Below are 24,736 nucleotides of genomic sequence, written 5' to 3'. Positions count from 1 at the left end.
CAGGTGAACTCAGTGGCACGGAGCACTTTTTATCAGCTTAGGCTGGTATACCAACTACGCCCTTATCTGGACAGAGATAGCCTAGCTACAGTCTTCCATGCTCTGATAACTTCTCGTCTGGATTACTGCAATGCGTTATACGTGGGGCTGCCTTTGAAAACGGTCCGGAAACTTCAGCTGGTCCAAAATAGGGCAGCAAGATTGTTAACAGGGACTGGCCTGCGAGCTCATATTATGCCAGTACTTTTCCAGCTGCACTGGCTGCCAGTCCATTTCCGGGCCTGATTCAAAGTGCTGGTGTTAACATTCAAAGCCCTTAACGGCTTGGGGCCAGGTTACCTGAAGGATCGCCTCCTCCCATATGTGCCTGCCCGGACCTTAAGATCATCGTCAGCGGCCCTTCTCCATGAGCCCCTGCCAAAGGAAGTGAGGCAGGTGGCTACTAGGAGGAGGGCTTTTTCTGTTGTGGCACCCCGGCTCTGGAATGAGCTCCCTAGTGAGGTTCGCCTGGCGCCTACATTGTATTCCTTTCAGCGCCAGGTGAAGACCTTTTTATTTTCCCAGGCATTTTAGCATTTTAGCTTTCTAAATTTTTATCTTTGCTGTTTTAAATCTGTATTTTAAACTCCTGCACTGCTGCTAGGTTTTATTGTGGTTGTATTGTTATATTGTGGTTTTAATGTTCTGTATATTTTAAATTGTTTTATTGTGTGTTGTTTGGTTTTAATTTTTGTGAACCGCCCAGAGAGCTTCGGCTATTGGGCGGTATAGAAATGAAATGAAATGAAATGCTAATGAGCCCAGATTCCTGCATTGGCATGATGTGTGAGGCAGATGGCGCCACAGATATGACATCATCTGCCATCCGAAATGCTCAGCAGCCAGCTCTGTTGCAAGCGATTAAGCCTTAGAATCGATCAGAAAGTGAAGCTGCATTTCTTTTCATGGGGAAGGACAACACTCGTGGGAATGAGTTTTGCCACAGTTCAGCTCCTGTTGATTGGGGGATTTCTGTGTCATGTCTTCCATGTCTTTTGGCCACAGCAGCTTCTGGACAAGAGGATACCACCAGCACCAGTAAGTTCTTGGCCTAGCAATTGGAGCAAATAATATATGGATCAGAACACAGTTTTCCCTTGTGTTATGCGCTTGTCTGAATTTTGGGCTGAAAACGCATTCAAAATGTATATTTTAGGGGAAATGTGTACAAAAATTCACTTTCGTATAAAATGTATACAAGGTAGGTATTTTCTAAAAACATATTCAGAAATAATGTGAGGTTTTTTTATGTTGTGTTAATCATAAACATAACCATAAAAATAATAATAATAATTGCAGATTGATGCAGAAAAAGGATAATGTGCAATTACATATGACCACATTCGATACTGACATGGACCAGAAATTGATCAATCAGTCCACTCGTATTAGACACTGTATTAGTCACAGACTCTCAGCCCAACCCACCTCACAGGTTGTTGTTGTGAGGATAAAATGGAGGAAAAGGACTATGTACATCGCCTCGGGTTCCTTACAGAGGAAAAAAGGCGGGATATAAATGTAATGAATGAATGAATGAATGAACCAAAATGAAATCCTCACTGTTCTGCACCAGATAACTTCACTAGGTACAGCTATTCACAGTATGGAAAAGACCACATTGTATTTGCCTGCCATGTAGCTGGTAAAGATTAGGAGCCTGAAAAAAAATTAAGAGGTGGCAACCCCTAATTCTGCATTGCAAGCTTGGTTGAATTCAAACAGATATTCAAACCGAGTGCTCAGCCTTCCCCAGAGAAGCCCATGGATAGACTTGCCAGATAACATTTTCCTTCTTCCTCTCCCAGGTGGTCGTACATCTTCCCAGACTACTCGTACAAGAAGTGAGTATTAGAAGCAGTGGGTTAGAGGGAGGTATTTGCTCTTACATTGTATTAGACTCAGGCACAGCCCCACCCTCTTTTCCTCAACTACTGATCCTGTGGTGGTTTCCCAGTTTGTATGCCATGTTTCTCCCATTCTAAATGGCTGAAAGATGTTTGCTGACAATTTTGACATTTCCCCCCCTGCCTTTTTTGCCTTCGGCCCCACCCATCAATGGAATGTGGCCCCTGAGAGCTTCTCTGAAATGGAATTTGGCCCTTGGACAAGAAGATCTTCAACACCCCTGCTTTATATACTTTCCTGGGAGTAAGCCCCATTGAACCTAGTGGAACTTAGTTCTGAGTAAGCACACTTAGGATTGTCTTGCACAAGACATTTACCCGAATCCAAAGTGGGAGTATCGTGCACTCTTCGTGCACAGTGATTCTCTTGCTGGGTTGAGTCTTCTGTGTACAAATGAATGTTGCACAATAATAGTAATTGCACAGCCAGAACCAAAGGCTACTCTTGGAGAGTTTCCTGAATGAGGTCTGTGCACACAGTGCCTAATAGATCTGGTCTAGTGAACCTTGATGTTTCCCACCACCTATTTGTGGAAATCAGGGCCCATCCTCCCTCCCAACAAGCTGACTGTACTTGCTATCTATTCCACGCATGGGTAGGGATGGCGGAGAAATCCGCCACGGACTCCAATGAGGCCGGATTCTTTAGAAATTGGCCCCCGGGAGTCTGTGGAGGAATGGACTGCTCCCCCCCACCACCCCGCGAACTAAGGTTGGGACAGACCCTACCTGGCACCGGCTGGTCCGGGACCATCCTCTTCGTTCCACAGCTGGCCGCTGCTGGGCTGCGACCACAAATGGCATCCGGTGTAGCCATTTGCGGCCACAGCCCGGCAGTGGACGGAAGTCTGGCTGCGGGCGGCCCCGGCCGGCGGCTCCACGGACTCGCCACGGAGCAGAACTGGCTGGGGAAGATTCTGGGGGGAGGGACAGATCGCCTTGCCCCCCAGCGGACTCCGGAGAGGACTGGTAAGTGGGGCTCGTACACCCCTACGCATGGGCAACTTGTGGCCCTCCAGAGATTTCGGTCTGCAACTCCTGTCAACGCTAGCAGCCAATGGTATGCATGAGGGACGATGAAGTTGTAGGCCTAAGCATCTGGAGGGCCCCAGGTTGCCCACCCTTGACCTATCTGGTACCAACTGCTGCAAAACTGCCTGTGTGAATTGCTGTGATGGTATGTCTGGATGTAGCTCTGCATTGGATTTTACTTGTCCTGTGGGAAGGAAGGTGGAGGTTCCTGCTTTGAATCCCAACTTTGCTCTGGCCACTTTTGGAACTGCAGGAGAGCAGCTACACTGGTAAGAAAGTGTATTTACACTTAAAGACCAGAGCAGGTCAGGTAGTAGTTCCAGGTCCCTATAAAAGCTTTTGGGTCATGCTTGCTTGCTGGTCTTGCAGGACTGGCCCTGCCATAAGACTGAGTGATGTGCTTGGCTCAGGAGGCATTTACTGAATGGCAAAGTATTGGAGGACAGGGCTGTGTGGGTGCCACACGGTCACCCCAAAAGCTAGCCTGCTGAGCTTGGGTATGGTGGAGGATGCTGTCCTGTTGCCAGTGTGGAAGTAAAACTTGTCTGTCTAGTTATCTTCCACACATAGAATGACAAGGGTCACCTTTACCACAGTCAGCAGAATGTATTTGGCTGGCCCTGGATCTGAGCAGCTAGGAGGCCCTGCTCTGCCTGAGACTGCTTTGCTTTGTTCTCCCTCTGGCTTTGTCTATCACACCCTGGCTTCACTTTAACAGGATTGCCATTATTTGACCATTTAGATGTATGGTGGCTGTGTGACATTCCGCATTCATTGGCTTCCTTCTTGCAGCCAGCTCACTGTCTGCTGGCCCCACTGCACACCATCTCCTAGGCATCACAGTGAATAGGGATGTACAAATCCCCTTACCTGGAGTCTGCCGGGGGGGGCGCAGGGGGGGAGGCGATCTGTTCCTCCCCCCACTGGAATCCTCGCTGGCCAGCTCCGCTCCATGGTGAGTCCGCTGAGCTGCTGGCCAGCTCTGTTCCGCAAGCAATATGGCCGCTATTGCCATGCCGTATTGCTGCTGAGCAGAAACAGGAAGTGATCCAGTTGCAAATGGTGTCCGCTATGCTGTTTGCATCCCTGTTTCTTCTCGCGAGGAAAACAGGGACGCAAATGGCATCTCGGACACCATTTGCGTCCGGATCACTTCCCGAACGGAGCTGCCGGGAGGGAGGATTCAGTCTGCGTGGGTCCAGCAGGTGGAGGTGAGTACATCTGTTCCACCACAGACTCCGGGGGGCCGAATTCAATGGAATTCGGCCTCATTTGAGTTCATGGCGGATTCCGCAGACATCCCTAATGGTGAACCACAAGCTTGTGCACCAGGCACTAATTTTGTGTTGGGTGCAGCACTGTGTCTTTAGCCTTCAGCTGCTCCTACAGTTGATTGTGTCAGGGTCTTGTTATACATCCCACATCAATTTGATTTGCAGTACTTTGATTGGTTTAAAAGTAGGGCTGTGCACCACTTTGGTGCCGAATCTGAATCTCGAAGTGAATCAGGGTGCTTTGGGGGTGCCTCGGTGTGATATGAAGCAAGTCAGACTAGCACCAAGGCACTCCAAAGCAAGGCACTCTTGTCTGCCTCAGAGATTCGGAGCTATTCTGATGCCTTCTGAAGCCCGGGTAGCCTGTCTCCAAAATGTATGAACTTGAGAAAGATCAGGGAGGGGGAGAGGAGGAGGAGGGAGGGGCAAAGGGGAGAGGAGGAGGAGGAGGAGGAAGTGAGCTTTGGCAAATGGCAACTCTAGTTGCCAAATGTGGGCTCTCCAATTAGTGACATTGGTGAAGGAGTGGGGAACGGGGAACACTGTATATATTGGAGATCAGCCTGCATTTGTTTCATTGTGAGAGACAGATAGCTGGTGGTGACAGTTAGAGAGAGCTGTGAAGTTAGTTGGCTAGATCTGTGTGGTGGGAGTGTTTGTAGAATCATAGAATAGTAGAGTTGGAAGGGGCCTACAAGGCCATCGAGTCCAACCCCCTGCTCAATGCAGGGATCCAAGTCAGAGCATACCTGACAGGTGGCTGTCCAGCCTCGTCTTGAATGCCTCCAGTGTGGGAGAGCCCACTACCTCCCTAGGGAATTGGTTCCATTGTCATATTGCTCTAACAGTCAGGCAGTTTCTCCTGATGTTCAGCTGGAATCTGGCTTCCTGTAACTTGAGCCCATTATTGCGTGTCCTGCACTCTGGGATGATCAAGAAGAGATCCTGGCCTTCTTCTCTGTGACAACCTTTCAAGTACTTGAAGAGCCCTATCATATTTCCCCTCAGTCTTCTCTTCTCAAGGCTAAACATGCCCAGTTCTTTCAGTCTCTCTTCATAGGGCTTTGTTTCCAGTTCCCTGATCATCTTTGTTGCCTTCCTCTGAACCCTCTCCAGTTTGTCTGCATCCTTCTTAAAGTGTGGTGCCCAGAACCAGACACAGTACTCCAGATGAGGCCTAACCAGTGCTGAGTAGAGGGGAACTAGTACTTCCCAGGATGTGCTATGCTTCTATTAATGCAGCCCAAAAGAGCATTTGCCTTTTTTGCAGCCACATCACATTGTTGGCTCATATTCAGCTTGTGATCGACAACAATTCCAAGATCCTTCTCGCTTGTAGTGTTGTTGAGCCAACTTGTAACTGTGCATTTGGTTTCTTTTTCCTAGGTGCAGAACTTGGCATTTATCCCTATTAAATATCATTCTGTTGTTTTCTGCCCAGCACTCCAGTCTATCCAGATCACTTTGAATTTTGTTTCTGTCTTCCAAAGTATTAGCTATCCCGCCCAATTTTGTGTCATCTGCAAATTTGATCAGCATTCCCTGCACCTCCTCCTCCAAGTCATTCATAAAAATGTTGAAGAGCACTGGGCCCAGGACTGAGCCCTGCGGTACCCCACTCGTTACCTCTCCCCAGTTTGAGAAGGTCCCATTGATAAGCACTCTTTGAGTCCGATTCTGTAGCCAAATGTGGATCCACCGGATCGTTGTTTCATCTACCCACTTTGAGCTAGTTTGCTCATCAGGATATCATGGGGCACTTTGTCAAAAGCTTTGCTGAAGTCGAGGTATATGATGTCCACAGCATTCCCATGGTCCACAAGGGAGGTGACTTGATCAAAAAATGAGATAAGATTTGTCTGGCAGGACTTGTTTTTAACAAATCCGCATTGGCTTCGAGTAATCACTGCATTGTTTTCAAGGTGCTTCCAGATGGATTGCTTTATGATCTGCTCCAGAATTTTCCCAGGGATTGATGTCAGACTGACTGGTCTGTAGTTCCCAGGTTCCTCCTTTTTACCCTTTTTGAAGATAGGGACAACGTTAGCCCTCCTCCAGTCATCTGGCACTTCCCCTGTCCTCCATGATTTCTCAAAGAGAATAGACAGCAGTTCTGAGAGTTCTTCTGCCAGTTCCTTTATTACTCTAGGATGCAGTTCATCTGGCCCTGGAGATTTGAACTCATTCAAAGTAATTAGGTGTTACTTGACCATAAGCCTATTGATCTCAGGCTGCAATCCTGCCCCTTCAGCCTGTACTTCGCCTTTGGCAGGGGGGTCATAGACCCTCTTTTGGGAGAAGACTGAGCCAAAGTAGGAATTGAACACCTCTGCCTTTTCTTTGTCATCTGTTATCATTTTGCCATCCTTATTTAATAGCTGAACAACCATTTCTTTCCTCTGCCTTTTACTATGCACGTAGCTGAAGAAAGCCTTTTTGTTGTTTTTAGCATCCCTCGCTAGCCTTAGCTCGTTCTTAGCCTTCCTGACGCCATCCCTGCAATTCTGTGCTACCTGCCTGTACTCTTCCATTGTTACTTGGCCTTCTTTCCACTTCCTATATGTGCCCTTTTTTGTTTTCAGGTCCTCCCTAAGCTTTTTGTGAAGCCACATTGGCTTCTTCTGTTGTCTTCCACCTTTTCTTCTTGTTGGAATTGTTTGTAATTGTGCCTTGAGAATTTCCTTTTTTAAAAGCTCCCACCCATCTTGGACTCCTTTTCTCATTAGCGTCGCTTGCCATGGGACCTTACTGATCATTGTTCTGAGTTTATTAAAATCAGCTTTCCTAAAATCCAGGGTACGCGTTTGACTACACTCGGCTTTTGCTTCCCTTAGAACCAAGAACTCAAGTGCAACATGGTCGCTTTCCCCCAGAGTTCCTGTAACTGCTACTTTATCCACAAAGTAATCTCTGTTGGTGAGGATCAAGTCAAGGATAGCCGATCCTCTAGTTCCTTCCTCTACTTTCTGTAGGAGGAAGTTATCCGCCACACAAGTCAGGAATTTCCTGGAGGGGCCATGTTTTGCAGAATTTGTCTCCCAACAAATATTGGGGAAATTGAAGTCCCCCATTACTACTACATCATGCTTCCTTAAAACATTGGCTATTTGTTTTTCAAAAGTTTCATCCTCATCTTCTCCTTGGTTGGGTGGCCGGTAGTAGACTCCGACCACCAGGTTCCTTTTATTCTTTGCTCCATTTATTTTGATCCAGATGCTCTCGATGGGGCTACCAAGCTGATCCTCCTGTATTTCTGTGCGGATATATTTATTTTTCACATACAGTGCAACCCCACCTCCCTTTCTGTTCCTCCTGTTCTTTTTGAACAAGTTATATCCTTCAATTGCTGTATTCCAGTCATGAGAGTCATCCCACCAAGTCTCAGTTATACCTATCAAGTCATAATTTCCCTCCTGTATTAAGAGTTCAAGTTCGTTCTGTTTGTTTCCCATACTCTGGACATTAGTATATAGACATCGAAGACCATGTGCTTCATAGTCTGGCTTTCTTCCTACATGTGTCTGAAGACTATTATTGGGTGCTATCAGAGCTGTTCTCTCCATTGCGGTGCATGCACCTACATTCATTGTTACCCCCAACATTACATCTCCCTTCCCCGTAGGATTCAGTTTAAAGCCCTCCTGATGAAGTTCTTCATGCTGTGGCCAAACACATTCTTCCCATCCTTTGTGAGGTGCAACCCGTCCCTTGCCAACAGCCCATCTTCCAGGAAGTATAGCCCACGGTCCCAGAATCCAAATCTCTCTCGTCGGCACCACCTTCGTAGCCAGTCATTCACCCGGAGTATTTTTCTTTCCCTTTCTAGCCCTCTTCTAACTACTGGAAGGATGGATGTGGGCCACCAAGTTCTTGAGTTTCCTTCCCAAAGCTTCAAAGTCTGACGTGATTTCTTCATAGCTCTGCTTGGCGGTATCATTTGTTCCCACATGGATGAGAAGAAAGGGATACCTGTCAGTGGCCTTTATGAGTGCAGCCAACCTTTCAGTCACGTCTCTAATCTGTCCTCCTGGGAGACAACATACCTGGCGAGTCCACGCGACATACTAGGGTCTCGATCCCATGCAGCAAGGAGTCTCCCACTACTACCACTCTTCTCTTCTTCTTGTTATAGGCCTGGGTTTCATCGCCTCTGTTTGACTGACCTTCAGCCTCTTGCACACTCTCATGTAGGATCCCCTGTGATTCTTCCTCTGCAGGCTGTCCTCCAGTCTCATCCGCAAGTACCTGGAATCGGTTCCACAGCTCCACTGCTTCCACTGGTGCAGAGTGGCATCTAGTTCTTCTTCTCCTAACTGTCACCCTTTTCCAAGGAGTATCCTCTACTCCATTTTTCTTCACCTCAGCATTTCCCACTGCCTCATCTTGCTGTTGCTCTTCAAGCTTCTGGTCTTCCCTTTGCTGCTGTAGTTCCCCCATTCTGTCCAAGAACTCTTCGTGTTTTCTTATTCCCCGGAGGGTCGACAGTCACCGCTCCAGGCCACTTTTTCTTCCAGCAGCGTGATCCACTTGCACTGGTCCACTTGCACTGGAGTCCCACTGGTGTGAAAGTGTGTGTTACAAGACAAATAAATGGAAAAAAGTTAGTTAAAAAATAAAATAAAATGAGAAAATGAAAAAAAAAATGTTAGGGGCCGCCCCCTTGACCTCCCCTGGCCAACTCCTGTTTGCTCGCCTTGGTCGCTCGCTCTCTGGGAGCTTGCTTGCTTCTGTAGTCCTTGGACCAGCTGGAACAGCTTGCTCTGTTCTGTTCTGCTGAGCTAGGAGGCGGGAAACAGCACTGTATTGTACTTCAGCTTTGTTCTTACTCAGCCCTTTTCAATTCAACTATTAATGTGCTTTCTTTTCTAGATGATTTATTTTAAAAATGAAAAACAGTTTCCTCCTTGCCTTGCCTTGTTCTTTGGCTACACTCCCCTTTTGAATTATTCAAACATTCTTATTAGTTCTTTCTTTCTTTCTTTCTTTCTTGATTCTTTTTTTTAAAGAACAAGTAAATTTAAGAAGTAGTTTTACTTTCCTTGCTTTACCTTGTTCTTTGGCTCCCCCCCGCCCGCCATTCTCAACTCAACTCCTTCTTTGTAGTTTTCCCTCTTTCTTGCTAGACACACACACACACTTACTTTCCATCATTTCCTTGATCTTGGCTCCCCCCACCCACTTCCTGTATTCTTTCCCTTCCCATTTTTGAACTTTATATCTTTCCCCTAAAAAAATGAGAAAAAGCGTGTTTTCCCTTAAAAAAAAAATTCCAAACAAGCTTTTTCTTTGCTTGTAGGTAGTTCTGCATTTGCTTTTCCTTTGCTTGTGTGTGTATGTGTGTGCGCGCGCGCATGTATACCTGTATACACAACGCACATTTGTATACACAATGCACACTTGTGTTGTGGTCAAGCAAACAGTGTGTGTGGCAAAGCACTACACACATTGACATACATTATTTAAATTTAATACTAAGTTGTGTGGAAAAGCAAGCCCAATATGAGGCATCTTTGGGGTCTTGGTAGGGGAAGAGGTGGGTGAGGTTCTGCTGGGACCCTTCTGTGCAACCAGTGAAAAGTTATAGCTAGGGGTGTACGGATTCCCCACTGTCTGTTCCGGTGGGAATCCATGGGGGGGGAGGCGATCCGTTCCTCCCCCCCCCCCGGAATCCTCCAGAGCGGCTCCGCTCTGCGAGGATTCCGGGGGGGGGAACTGGCTTGGGGGCTACTTACCTTCCCTCCTGCCAGCCAGAGTCGTTCGCCTCCTCCCTGTCCCTGCCGATTGCCATCTCTTTTCTTAAAAAAAAAAAAAGAGGCAATCGGTAGGATGTGCCCATAGACTTAGACGCAAATAGAGTCATGAATCTTGTGTCCATAGGCTTATACGCAAGATTCATGGCTCTGTTTTGCATTAAGTCTATGGGCACATCCTGCCGATCACTTTTTTTTTTTTTTTTAAGAAAAGACATGGCAATCGGCAGGGACAGGGAGGAGGTGAATGGCCTTGGCTGGAAAGAAGCAGCTGAGTGCCGTTCTGCCTCCAGTCCTCCTGGAGTGGAGGTAAGTGGTCCCAATCCGCTGCGGATTCCTGAGGCCGGATTCCAAAGAATCCGGCCTCATTTGAATCCGCAGCAGATTTCTCTGACATCCCTAGTTATAGCTCTTTGCTTTGAGAGTATGTGTTGATAGAAGCACATTTTACCTGTGCCTAGCACAAAAAGTCCTCCGCCAGCCAGCCTGCTTTCCCAGATAATGTGTATTCCATTCAGCCAAAGATAGTCTGCGGTCAGCCACTGTGAAGCTGAATAGGAAAGTAGTACTAGGAGAGATTAGGTATAGTGACCTCCCCCTAATCACCGCTTGAACACCTAACTTCTCTGATTATCCCCTTATGACCTTCGGTTTGAGTTTCTGAGAACAGTACATTTTACCTGTGCCTAGCACAACTACTGGGACAAACTGTCTGAAATGTGGCAGGTGGAATCACCTCCATGGAGTCTGACACATCCCCAAATTTCATGCACTTCTGTGGAAACAGTGACAAGTTATAGCTCTTTTTGTTTTTAAAAAAGCAAATTTACCTGCACCTACCTAGCACAAAAACTCCTGAGCCAAACTTCTGAAACTTGGCTGCTGGAATCTGCTCAATAGTGGCTGCCAGGTGGCCAAATTCCATGTATTGATCATGAAAACTGAACAAAGTTATGGCTGTCTCTATTTTCCAATGCAAGTCAATGGGAAAACGTCAAATCTGAATAATTTGGATATCTGAATCTCACTTCGGATCCAAATCTGAAGTGAAGCGGATGGGATCCGAATCAGTCTGAACTGAAGTGGGGCTGCTTTGGAAGGTCTGAATTAGTATCCAAAGTAGTGTGTGTGTGTGTGTGTGCCCGCCCTATTTAAGCCCTATTTAACAGCCCTATTTAACAGCACTTTAGGTCACAATGGCTCATAGTTTTTTACATCTCAGTTCTAGGATGGGTGTGATCCCCCAGTGCCATGTGGGAACACACATCTCAATTCCCCCCTCCCCCCAAAAAGCACCAGAAAGTCCATCTCACTCCAGGAAGACCATCCCAACCATAGGAGTCAGTGCCAGCTCCAGGTATTTGAGTGCCCTTGGGCAAGACACCATGAATGGGCCCCCTCCCTCAGTGAGTCCACCTTCTCTCCGCCATTGCCACCAGCTGCTATTGCTCATCATCCTCTTTCCCATCATTGCTACCTCTTGCTTGCTAGAAAGGCAGCCAGCCAGTGAGCAAGGAGGTAGCGGCATCTGCTGCTCCTCCTTCTCACCATCACTACTGTCTGAGACAAAACATGAGGCAGATGAACAAGCAGGGTGCAACGGGGAAGAGGGGGAGCAAGCCCAGGGTGCTCTTCTTAGTGGGCCCCTGCCAGGATGTGGGCCCTTTGCAAGTGCTCAACCATACCTACCCTTGATGCTGGCCCTGGCAGCAATTATGCTCATATATTATGTGAGCACAGACTATTGCTCCAGCATTTGGATAGTACTAGTAATAGAATGTAGTGGGGTGTGTGTGTGTGTGTGTGTGTGTACCTACCTATCTCCTGGAAAGGCCCCAATAGTACAAAGGGAGGAGTGTCGGTTGAAAGGAAAATAGAAAAGATGTGACTTCTGACCTCTCTTCTTCCTACTAATTCAGCGACGACGCAACGTGGTCTTTGGGTGTCTTTAGCTGACATCGTTGGAAATGCATCTAAAGCATTGGGTGATTTTGGCAGCAAGTGGATTAAAGCCATTTTTGGCACTACGAGAAAAGGTGAGCGTAAGAAAGGAACAAAGAGACAAGGGAAAGAGGCAAGGGCATCAGAGATAGGCACTGTAGGGCTGAGGCTGAAGAGGATGCAAAGCGGAGACAGCAGGTGCAGACTCCTGGGGGAGAGTCTGGAGAGTGTTGAGGCGAATGAGGACATCACGTACTGTCTCAGCCCATTCTTACTTCCCTGTGCTTGAATCTGTGAGGTGCAATGTGGATGTACAGCAGCCTGGCCAATGGTCACGAATGCCAGACGTTGTAGTCCAAAACATCCAGGGGGCACCAGACTGAGGATGGCTGATCTACGGGGCGCAGTTGCACACTGAACAGTGATGCAAGCCAGGGGGAGGCAGCCTTTGTGGGCTCATGGGCACACCGGGATCTTTGAGGAAGGGCCAAAAGCCCCACCACAAAATCCGTGGCTATTGGGGTGCTCGACAACACAGCACGGAAAAAAGAAAGCACACCAAAGTCATTACAGGGAAGAATTGATTAAGAATGCCTTTACGGTAGGGCTGTGCAGGGCCCCCCTGATCCGACTTGAAGCAGCTTCCAAGGTGGGCCCGATCTGGCTCGAGCAGATTCAGGGCCCCCCTGACCCGCTTCGGGTCCCCCCTGACACCCCTGTGCAATCACACTTACCTTGCTGCCACTTCCTCCGCTGCCATCATCCTCTCCTCCTTCTCCACCGCTGCTGCCCTCACCTCTGCCGCCCTCGCCACCTCCAACTGCCTGGACTCGTGCGGTGAGTTTTATTGCAGGGAGTTGACATTTTTAAAATGGCAACCTCCAGGAAGTTCCAGGAGGTTGCCATTTTGAAAGTGCCGACTCCCCACAGTAAGAGTCTCTGTGCATGTCCAGGCCTCAGCAGTTGGCAATGGCGAGGACGGCGGCGGCGGTTCAGGTAGGAACCTGGAGGCGTTGGGGGAGCTGGGCCAGGGGGGCTGGTCTGGGGGGGGTGAAGCTCTAAAGCGCACCGAGCACTTTGGAGAGCCCCCAACCCACTCCAGGTCACTCCGCTTCGCCTCGGAAGGGGCACAAAGTGACCCAAAACAGCCCGCTTTGACTCGGGGTTCGGGCCTCGGGCTGAAGTGGCTCACAGCCCTACTTTACGATCTTCCAGAATATTAAAAGGAACTCCGGTCAAAGTTAACGAATAGAACACCTGGCAATGGGGGTTGCTGAAACGTGGGGCCTGAGCATGTGCTCAGTCATCGTGTGCGTGAAATCACCCAGAGACACACGATAGCTCACTCCTCAGCAACTCTCTCCTGGAGCACAAGAAGCCAGTGAGTACAGCCGCTGGAGCTCTGTGAAACCTGGGTCCTTCTATGTGCAAAGCATGTGCTCAGTACCTTCTCTTCTTCTGACTTGTACTCACACAGTCAGGCAATGGATTTTCCTTGGGCGGGGGGACCACAGGCAAGGAGAGAGGTATTCACACACACACACCCTTCACACACACACACCCCTCACACACACACACACACACACACACACAAGACTATCTTTGAGTCTGCTCTATCCATGCTGTCCTTGCGCAGTTTGGACTCTCATCCCCCTTCCCGTCTCCCATTTTCAGCAAGTGTTCCCACCACTGCTGCTCTCTGCTGCCCCATCCCCCCTGTCCAGCCAACGTTCCCCTTTTGGTCTCTCTCAGCTGCAGCTTCCTCTGCACCAAGTTTTCCCACTGCCCCATCTCCCCCCATCCTGCCCCCTTCCAGCCACTCGCTCTCATCCACCCCACCCTCTCTTTGCAAACAACGTTGCCACACCCTCCGCTCTCAGTAGCCCAGTCTCCCTTTGCAGCGAGCATTCCCGGCACTGCTGTCACTCTCCACCATATAGCTTGAAATGGAAGGGGGAGGTTAATCTGAGGCAAGAGGAGGGATGTCCTGAGTTGTCTGTCAAGCGCATGGGGGGGGGGCTGGTGGGCACCTGATCTGCCCATGGGCACCATGTTGCTGACCCATGGCGTTAGCACTCCACCCACGAATTAAGAAAGGAAAGGCACCTGGAAGTGAGGGGGATGGGCTACTATGATTAAATGATGATAACCTAAGAATGCATAGAATAGTAAGGTTGGAAGGGGCCTACAAGGCCATTGAGTCCAACCCCCAAAATGCTAAAAAAAAGCATTTCTTTTTTAATACAGGTTGAGGCAATTCACCAACTCAGTAAACTGGTAAGTACCACTGACGTGGTCCACATATCCCTTCCATCTCTTCATTCCTACCTGGAACTGCAAATGAATGGCGCTTACAAATCACCGTTAGGCCTTGGGTGGAAGTTAGGAAGTATGAGACAGTGCTCTCTCTCTCTCTCTCTCTCTCTCTCTTGTTTTCTCTCTCTCTCTCTCTCTCTCAGTCCAAATATCCTAACAATTTGAGCCAATCCCTTTATTTCCCCCAGTGGATACTGAAGGGCTTGGAAATGTCAGTGCTGTAGTTTATCCACTCCAAAGGGTAGGAAGTGTCAGGGTGGAAACTGAGCCCAGAGAGCCTCAGAGCAGTTCGGATTCTGAGGAGGAACAGCTATCCGTGGGAGAGGGGCCAGCTCATCCCCCACAGGCTCAGCACCTGGCAGAGATTCCTCCTGCCGGCATTCCAGAGATAGAGAGCAACCTGGGTAGTGAGGGAATGTGGGAGGGGGGCTTCTTAGATGCTCGACGCAGACGCAAAGAGAGACGAGCGATGGAGGGCGCGGAAAGGAGGCGTAGCGCCCGTTTGGCGCGCAAGCAACGGCCGCCTCCCATGGACCCAAGGGAAAGAGGAGGGATCTCTCCCTAGCCCATAAGTTCTGGGTCTTCAAGTGACTCTCTTTCAAATGGGGATCAACTGACTACTTGAAGCTTAGGCCACCCTGCTGTTCCTTGCTTTAGTCGCTGGTGATTAGCATCTGAAAGAGTCATTAAGTTATAAAAGGATTAAAGCTTTGAAAAGAAATCCTTTCGTCTGTGTCTTGAGTTGGCTATTGGAGTCTACTGGGAGAAGCCACCAGAGCACTCATGGCAGGAAATTCAAGTCAGCCTTTACATCAGGGGGCAGAACCTCTGGCTCACGGGCCGGATCCGGCCCGCTTGGCAGCGCAGTCTAGCCCACGGAGCATTGGGGGAGATGACACTGATCAGAGATGACACTGGATATAAGGGTCTGGGTACACGCCTGTGCCGGGAAGTGCAGCCACTCTCCTTGGCATGGGTCAGGCCCCCCACCCCACATCCTAGTCTGCTTGGCCTGGCTTGCATCCTTCCTGCAGTGGGGGAAGGTGGAGGGTGGGGCGAAGCCGGTTCACCATTAACACAATCCTGACAGCTGCTTTGTCTAAGGAAAGCCACTTTCAAGAAGAGATAATCTGGGGCAGAGAAGTGTGGGGGGAGGAGTGGGAGAGGGGTTAACACGATTAACTGTTCCCTGCCCACTGCTTTTCCACAGCAATTCCTTCTCCCACGTAGAGATGTCACAGACTTTCCCCAAGAATTGTTTTAAACTAAAATTATCTTTCAATTTCAGAAGTTGGATAAATTTGGTCACTCCCCTCCAGGGGACACTCAGCATAACATTATAATCGAAACGAGAAAATATACCCTCACCACCACATGCTCCAGCACCAAACATATGGTTGTGCGTCATCATCCTGGCCTCTGGAAGAAAAATAAACTTGAAGCATTGACTAGACAACTACTTCATGTCAGTGATTTAGCAAAATGTACTTTCGGTGTTATGCGCTGCACAAAGCACATACACGTTGCAGAGATCCTGCTCAGATTTGGAGCTTGCAGTTAGATCTATCACTTGAGGCCGAAACATAGAAATTTGAGATCAGCTGCCTTTCCAAGGATGCTCATGTGACAACATGACCTCAGACTTCAATGTTCTCAGTTTTGGGTTGAAATTTGATATTGGGATGCAGACGGTTTGTCTTGGTTTAACAAACGCATGTAGTTGAGACAAAGAGCATGGGTAGACCAAGAGGGGAGGGGAGGGAGAATCCCTGGCCCGGGAACCATGAAATCCAAAGCCCTGCTGGGCTCCAGCCACTAAGTGGAAAAAGAAGTATGCTATACTTCCCTCCCCTCTCCCACCATTCCAGGTGCGTGCTGGGCATGGGACAGCTTTGGATCTGGTGGACTGAAGCTTCCCCTGACATGCTCCCCTTTCCCCTTCTCCATTGGTGGAGGTGCAATGGTTGCCTGCAAACCTTTGCTCAGCCATGGGGGGGGGGAGGGGTAACTCTGAGGTTAGTCCTTCTCCTCCTCCAAGGATGCTCCTCCCACCCATAGGGAAGGAGATTTGCAAATTCCACGGCCCATGAGAACTTTCGGGGGACAAGAGTTGCTGCATCTCACTACAGCAGCCCCTCAACCTGTCAGGGACAAAAATCAGGAGCTGGTTGCCACACTCCAGTTCTCATATTAAGTAGGGCTGTGCACCGCTCTGGAGCCAAATCTGAATGCTTAAGTGAATCAGGTTGCTTCAGGGGTGCTTCGTTGAGCTCTGAAGTGGGTCAGAACAGCACTGTGGTGGTCCAAAGCAAAGCGGGCTACCCCCAAAGCACCCTGGTCCATCTTGGAGATTTGTAGCTATTCTGAAGCCCAGACAGCCTGTTTCTAAACTGTATCAACTTGAAAAATATCAGTGAGGGGGTCAGGAGGAGGAGGAAGGGAGAAGGAGAGAATAGGAAGAGAGGGGGAAATGTTGAGCCTTGACGAATGGCAAGTGTAGTTGCCAAATTAGGGCTGAACTTAACCCAGAAGAGTCTCCAGTCAGTGGTAGTGGTGGACGGGGGGGGGGGGGAATCCACATCACTCATTTTTGACATTTTTCCATGGACTTTCACAGGGAAAACACAAATGGCCATAACTTTTCAGTTTTCATGATACATACATGAAATCTGGGGAACTCTCAGCTGCCATGGAGGGGTGGCCACCTACCAAATTTCAGGCAATTTGGCCCAGGAGTTTTGTGCTAGGTGCAGGTGAATTTTGATCTGTCCACAACTACTCTCAAAGCAAAGAGCCATAACGTTTTACTGCTTGCACAGACTTGCATGACATTTAGAGTAGTCTCAGCCCCCCTGGAGGGGATCCCACCTGCCACATTCCAGACAGTTTGGCCCAGTAGTTTTTGTGCTAGGCACAGGTGAAATGTGCTGCTCTCAGAAACTGAAACCAAACTCAGAAGGGAAAATCAGCTAGGTGTGTTGAAGCAGAGGAGGTCACTGTCCCTCATCTCTGCTGTAGGTTTCTTTGAAGTGCAAACAACCCCTTTCTCCTTGTACTTCCTATTCAGAAAAATCACAGGCTCAGGCTCTCTTAGCCTGAATACACACATTACCTGGCTGGCAGGCTGGCAGAGTAGTTTGTTTTTGTAGCAATGTGCTTTTTTTGTAGCACACGCAAAATGAATATTGTATATTTATTCTATATTTTATTGATTTTTAGTTTTTAGCCCCACCACACCTACAAAATATTTCATTGTATTATTATTTTCGGGGCGGGGGGAGCCAAGCAATAAGGCAAGGCACAGGTAGGCTACCAGTAATATTTCTTGATCTTTTAATAAAGAATTTAGAAAGACAGAAAAAATGAAATGATTTAATAATAACTAAGAAGGCAGAGGGAGCGAAAGAACAAGCCAAGAAAAAGCTAACTAATACAGTAAAAAATGATTGTTTTTCAATTAATCATCTCAAAAACAAAGAAGAGTTGAACAGAGAAGGACTGATAGGAAAGCACACATGTACCCCACAGATCTAACCAAAATTACCAAACACACAGAGCTTTAACACAACCAACCCCCTCACTCTCACTCTCAGGCAATGAACAAATGCAGGCTTTCACCAAAATGTATGCAGTGTTCCCCCCAGTCCTCCACCATGGTCACTGTCACTGATTGGACACTGATGGGTTAAGCTCAGCCCTAGTTTGGCCATTCGCCCAAGCGCCTCCCTCCTCCCCCTTCTCCCACCTTCCCCCGCCTCCTCCTCCTCCCCCTTTTGATTAGGGATGTCGCAGGCGCACATCCCTTACCTGTGAGGTGGCCCGACTCAATCCATATCGAGTCGGGCCAGCTCACGGATTTTCCAGGGAAATTTTTTTTATCACCGATAGAAAGTTGTAATTGACTAAATTCCGGCTGGAATTTTAGGGGTGGTGGTCCTCAAACATGGCATTTGTGGAAACGAAGCATATTTACGACCACAGTTCGTGCTAATTACACAAATTGTGGCTGAAAGTTGAATAACATAAGCACTTTGCAATTGCAGCTTGTGTAAATGCTGATTTTAAAAGGAAAAGAAACCATGCAAAAGTTCCGGATTTCAGGAAAAAGCCCCCTGACTCACAAGTGCAACCTGAGCTGTGGGCTCCAGGGAGTTTGGTGAGCCCCCAAAGGGCCGGATTTCCCCACCACAGACATCCCTAGTACTAGTATCAACTTGCTTTCTTTTTATAACTTAATATAGGTAAGCTTTAAAACTTATTTTGTTGTTTGACTGAAGTTCAGTGCCTTTCACTGCTGGAGACAAACCACTTGAACAATCATTAGCTAGACACAGCAGGCAAGGTGAAGCAAAATGCTTGAGCTGTAGAAAAACTGGTTAAATTGGGCAAGGGCATTCTGAATATGTTTCAAATTGTTTACTCGTATTATCTTTGGGCAAAGGTTTCTAGGACTGGGATAGCATTCAAATTGGGTAGAAACATATTGGGCCAGGAGCCATGTAGAAAGTCCTTTCACATTGAATGAGAGGGTCCATTGGGAAAGGTTCTAAGGATCTTCCAAATTATTTCTACATCCCCTTCATACCTTACCCAACAAATCCTCAGTTTGCACATGCACATCCCACACTTTCCCTATGCTAACCCTTTTTTCCCAGAGGAGAAATTAGTGTCTACCCCTCATTCCCAGATTACACACTTTACCTCACAGCTGTACCTAGTCCCAATCTCTATGTGTCTTGAAATGGAGTTGAGGGCTAAATGAAGAAGACTCTGTGACAAGGGCTGGTGCTGAGTACAACATATCTAGAAAAAAAGAGATGCCCGAGTCCCAGTCTGTATGAAACCAGTGGCTTCTAGTCTGGAACCACCCCTCCCCCCTCCCCATCACATGGGGGCTCTCCTTCACCATTTCAAAACTTTCCACCCAATGAAAAGTAGATGTAGGGACTGAAACCTCAAAGATCCTGCCCCAAGTCATATCTTGGATGGTAAGAAGCAAATGCTCAACAAATATGTTTTGGTACATGGTGCAAAGAACCATTAATCAGATCAGCGTCCTAACTTGTTTCCACACAAGATGATTCCTCCTGAATTAGCTTGTTTCTCATTCATTGCTCAGATCCTGCACTCTTTAATCCTTTGTGATCTGTCCTTTTTGGCTTTAAAAAGTCAAAGAAGCAGCACACAATGCAGTGAGGTGTCCCATCTGTTTTCCAGCTGTGGTGACCACCTGGACGCCTCTGAGGCCTGAGGTGTTGTGGAGGTCAGGAGGCTCAGTTACAGTCTTGGGGGTCTGCATGCAGACCCCAGGTGACAGGGTGTACACCCCCGGTTTAGGCCAATAAGTGCAGGAAGTTTATGGATAAATATATTATTACTGGCTGTAATAAAGTGAAGTGTCTAAACATAAACTGAAGATAGAATATGTACAAACAGAGACAAGACAAAATCTCAGTGGTGTTTGCGTCTCGCTCCAACAGACATGGAGAGAACGTCAACCAGCTCACATCTGCAGAGAACACATCTGTCAGGGTCAAGAAGGGGAGGTTGCCTTCTCCCCAGCTTGGTGGCCTCGTGGGTTAAGTGGGAAGTGACCAATGTCTTCATTTCTTCATTTCAATGTACAGACAGCCCTTCACCAGGGCAGGGCACAGATATGACAACAACACAGTATAGAACTGCTTAAAACCACTACAAAAAGCTCAATTCATACTGAACCAGAAACATACAGCAAAACACTCGTCAGCTCTTCCTTTCATCCACTTTCAAAGGCCTGAGTAAAATGGTGCATCCTGACCTGTTAATGAAATAGATAACCAGAGGGGCCAGATGCCGTACTCAGTCTCAGAGATAGAGATAACAGTGTGCAAAAGTGAGTCATACTGTGTGTCAGCTGTGAAAAGTGTACAGAGAACTGCATCATTTGGAGCAGGGCCGGGGAACCTTTTTCAATCAGACAGCCAACTTCCCTTGTGGAGAAGGGGCCACATTCCAGCAGTGAGTGGGGACGAAGGTAGAGGGGTGGGGCTGAAAATACAAAGAATAACAGAAATTTTTAGCTTAAAGCTCTGACTGCCAGTAAAGAACCCTCAGGACAGGCATGTTGACCCTTATGAATGGAGAACCAAGTGCAGAAAAGCCAGGACACCCCCCAGTGACTAGTGGTTGGCGGAAAGGGGGTGAGGCTGGGGGAAGGTGAGAATGACCATCATTAGATCGGGGAAGGGGGGCAGAGTGGGCCCCTCTGAAAACTGTCCCTTCCCCATTGAAGTCTGAATGAATCTGGTTCCTTATTCCCCTTTGAGGATGAAGAGGTTGTCAAGATTACAACAGCCCGTCTGAAGCGCCTCATATTTACCCTGGAGGAAGTGCTCGCCTTCCTGCATTGACTCTCTGATGTGGTATTCGGTCTCTTTATTCTCTTGTGTGGTAATAAAAGACAGCACTTTTGATCGCACAGGCTTCATATATAAAGAGACACAAATCAATGAAGAGAACCCTGTGGAAGAACAGTTACAGGATTTCTGTTAGGAGCTGAGAGACCTCGATTCTGGTTTGGGGGCTCCCACTCTCCTCCCCCACTGTGATATTCAACGCTGCTTCTGCACGACAGGGGTTGGGAAACCTCTTTCACCTCGAGGGCTGAATTACAGTTTGGAGAAGCTCTCAGAGGACACATTCCAGTGCAGGGCAGGACTGAAGGCAAAGGGGCAGGGCATGCATGCATGCATGCATGCATGCATAAATGGATATTTTAGCTTAAAGCTCTGACTGCCAATAAAGAAGCCTCCAGAGAGGCATTTCGACTTTTTCAAATGGACAACAAATGGCGCAACAGCCAGGAACACACACACACAAACACACACACACACCGTGACTAGTGGATGGCAGAAAGGGGCTGGGGCTGGGGGAAGGGGGCATGAGCATCAGAGGGACCTAGAGGGGCAGACAGGGCCCCCCTGAGAACTCTCCCTGGCCCAATGAAAAGTAGATGAATTTGGTTCCTTACTGCCTCTTTAGGATGAGGATGCTGCCAGCACTGAATATGCGGATCTGCAGAGCTTAACATTTCAGGTGGCAGCAGATATGGCTGCGCTACTTCAAGTCTTTAAGGAGGTATTCAGTCTCTTTCTTCTCTTTGAGTCATGTGGTAATAAGCCATAGCACTTTTGATCACACAGGCTTAATATATAAGGAGACACCAACCAGTGAAGACAACACTGTGGAGGAAGAATTACAGGATTCCTGTCAGGGGTTGAGAGACCTCAGTCCTGGTTTGGGGGCTCCCGCTCTCCTCTCCCGTCATAACATATGAGTGCTGCTGCTTAAGACGGGGCTGGGGAACCTCTTCCAGTCTGAGGGCCTAATTCCATTTGGGAGGAGCTGTCTGGGGCAGCTTTCCAGAGCAGGGAGGGACTGAAGGCAGAAGGGGTGAGGAGAAAAATAACAGAATACCAGCATATATGAGTTTCAAGCTCTGACTTCCAGTTCTGAAGCCTCCGGAGAGGCATTTCGACATTTTCACATGGGGAGCAAACTGCACAAAATACGGGAAACCACCCAGTCATGAGTGGTTGGCAGAAAGAGGGTGAGGCTCAGGGAAAGGGGGTGGGAATGATAATCTGAGGACCCCCCCCCCATTCTCTGGTTTGTGTCAGGAGCTGAGAGACTGAAATTCAGTTTTGGTGGCTCCCATTCTCCTCTCTCATTGTAATATATGAATTCTGGTGCTTGAATGCAGCTCACAAGACCCTCTTCCAGCCTGAGAGATCCCACTGCCTTATGAGCTCTTGGAGGACACATTCCAGTGGTAAGTTGGGATGAAGGCAAATAGGCATGGCTAAAAATACATACACTTCCAGCCTATATTAGCGTAAAGCTGTTAGTCTGAGAAGAGGGGTCTCCGCCTTTTAGAATGGGGGAAAAACATGCAAATCCTGGGAAATCACCAAATGACTAGCAGCCAGGGGAAAGAGTGTGGCCAGGCAAAGGCAGTGTGGCCTTCTGGGGAACCCGGAGGGCCGAACTGGGACTCCAGGAAGGCCAGTTTTGGCCCATGGGCCTCAGGTTGCCCACCTCTGCTTTAGGACCAACTCCCAGAAGGCCTCTTGCAAAAGAGACTCAAGGCCTATTCAGCCTGAGGACTGTTAGGACAGTTACGCTCTATACAAAGTTGCTGTCTGTGATACTGGTAGGGATGTATGAAACCCCTACCTGGCTCCGTAACAGGCAATCCGCGGTGGGGGGGGGAGGCACCCTGTCCCTCCCCCCGGAATCCTCCCTGGCTGGCTCCACTCCACAGCAGCTCCGTGGAACCACTGGCTGGGGCCAGCCGCAGCCGGAGTTCCGGCCGTGGCTGGGCTGCTGCGGCTGCAAATGGCGGCCGTCGTAGCGGCTGCCATTTGTGTCCTTGCAGTAAGCCGTGATAGGCTACGTAAGTATTTACGTAGCCTATCACGAACAAAGGCAGCCACGCAAATAGCGGCCACTACGACGGCCGCCATTTGCGGCCGCAGCAGCCTGGCAGCAGCCTGGAGACCAGCCGGAGCCGCCGCCGCTGCATCCTCCGCCAGAGCTGCATCCACTGCCAGGTACGCTCCGTCCCGGGGGGATTCCGTGGGGTTGCTGGGCGGGAGTCCATTCCACCACGGTTCTGGGGGGGGCAGATTCTAAAGAATCCAGCCTCACTGAAGTCCGTGGCGGAATCCTCTGAGATCCCTAGATACTGGACCTAAAAGGGGAGGACTGTGCACTAGACCCCAGTCAGGATACTCCCCATGTGTGCAGAGCCCTCCCCACCCCACCCAATACTGCACAATGACAGAATTGTTCCCCCTGCAATTAGGGATGGATGAATCTGTCAAATTCCTTTTCTCCGATTTTGGAGAAGCTCTTAGGGGCCTTGTTCCAGTAGAGTGGGGAGGGCAGAAGGCAAAGAGGGGGATGACAAAATGCCGAAATGCCAACATAGGGCAGGAGGATGGTGTCAGTGTCGGTTTCTCTCGGATTTCATTTGTCCAAATTGTAGTTTGATTCGTCTCCAACTCTGAGAATTTCTATACTTTTAAGTTCGCTTCATTCCAGACTTTGAGATTTTTATTTTATTTTTGCATGAAAATTCATAAAGAAAATTATACACTCTACTATTAATGCATGGATTTTTCTGTGCGTTTTTCCTAATATACACATCTTTGGGGGAAGCCATTCTTCCTAGTATAACACATTTTTATCTTAGGACAGTATTTTCTCTAATATACACGTTTTCAGATTGGAGACCTACATTATTAAATTGGGAAAAGTGCTAAGTTTGAAGGACAGCTGAATTTTGATTCACATAGTAGATTGAAAGTGTGACATTGGGCCGGTTCAGATGTCACACTCAGCCATGGTGGTTTGGGAATTTCCAGTAACCACAGTGGCTTAACATATCATGTGCGGGGAAAAACCCACGTTCCGTGTGGTTACTAAGCCACCCTGGGTACCCACCCACAAGAAAAGGGTTAAAGAGTCCTGGGGAAACTTACTGTGTCATCTGGTGGGCTCCCTGGTGGTTAAAATGGGCTCCGGAGGACCTCTAGGCCATGACCATTGACTCCGCCAGCTAAAATGTCTGCTACTACGGGCACTTTGAAAGTGTGCATTTTTTTCAAGTATACATTTTGGAAATGAGCATTGCAAGCTTGTGAATGTGCACACTTTTCCTTAAAAATGCACTCAGGTTTGCATTCGCATTCAGGGGTGCGTGTGAACAGGGCAAGTTCTGGTCTTTAACAACTGGAAAGAGAATTCTTGTAGATCCCACATTTTATAATTAGTGTTATCATTGAAGAGATGTGATATCAAAGGAAAGGGTAGGCCAGCTCTTGCCAAATTCTGCAAATAGAGAAAAACAAATGGAGGTGGTGATGCCTTCTGCAACTACAGGTTAGTAAAGAGTGATAAAATCATGGCCAAAAAGGACAGTTGACATGATTGTTAGGCAGGAAGGTGCTGGGCCAGTTTTGTTTTTTTCTGTTTTCTTTTAGATGGCCTTCTGAACAGGCACTTTCTACTTAAAGATGCATTGCAAATATTTTTACTCTTCCCATCCCATGTCTCTCTTTCATAAACACAGCAAAAGTCACGTTATTTCTTACATGAATGTTCTTTCTTTCATTTATACCCCACCTTACTTCCATTATGGAACTGAAATCACCCAGTCTTCAGCAAAGTGGCTACATCATGGGCATCCAGCCAAAGCTTCCAGGAAGGCTAGATGCTGCTGCCTTCAGAATAATCTCCCACTGCTTCTGAGTCAATCAACTGCCAATCAGCTGCAATTCACATCTGCACCATCATCCAAGACCTGGGGAAGCCAATTAGCACAGCACAAATGAGGAAAGATCCTCAACCCAAACTTGAAGGAAACAGCAACCAAGGTCAAACCACCTGCAGCCAACAAAATGGAAGAATTCCTGAAGTAGACACATCCCCAAAT

General features: G+C 48.1%; 1 long non-coding RNA gene across 1 annotated transcript; it reads left to right on the top strand.

Moving 5' to 3' along the window:
- Window positions 1-845: 845 nt before the first annotated feature.
- LOC146353473 (uncharacterized) lies at window positions 846-15,713 on the top strand. Its single transcript, XR_014787393.1, has 5 exons — window positions 846-1,077; window positions 1,848-1,883; window positions 11,922-12,038; window positions 14,191-14,220; window positions 15,548-15,713. It is a non-coding gene; the product is annotated as an uncharacterized LOC146353473 (long non-coding RNA).
- Window positions 15,714-24,736: the final 9,023 nt, after the last annotated feature.

Source organism: Heloderma suspectum, chromosome 2 (assembly GCF_057233095.1).
Source record: "Heloderma suspectum isolate Gila_16-S chromosome 2, 16-S_ref, whole genome shotgun sequence".
Taxonomy (NCBI): Eukaryota; Metazoa; Chordata; class Lepidosauria; order Squamata; family Helodermatidae; genus Heloderma; species Heloderma suspectum.
The sequence above is the reverse complement of the archived record's forward strand: the minus strand, read 5'-3'. Positions and strand labels throughout refer to the sequence as shown.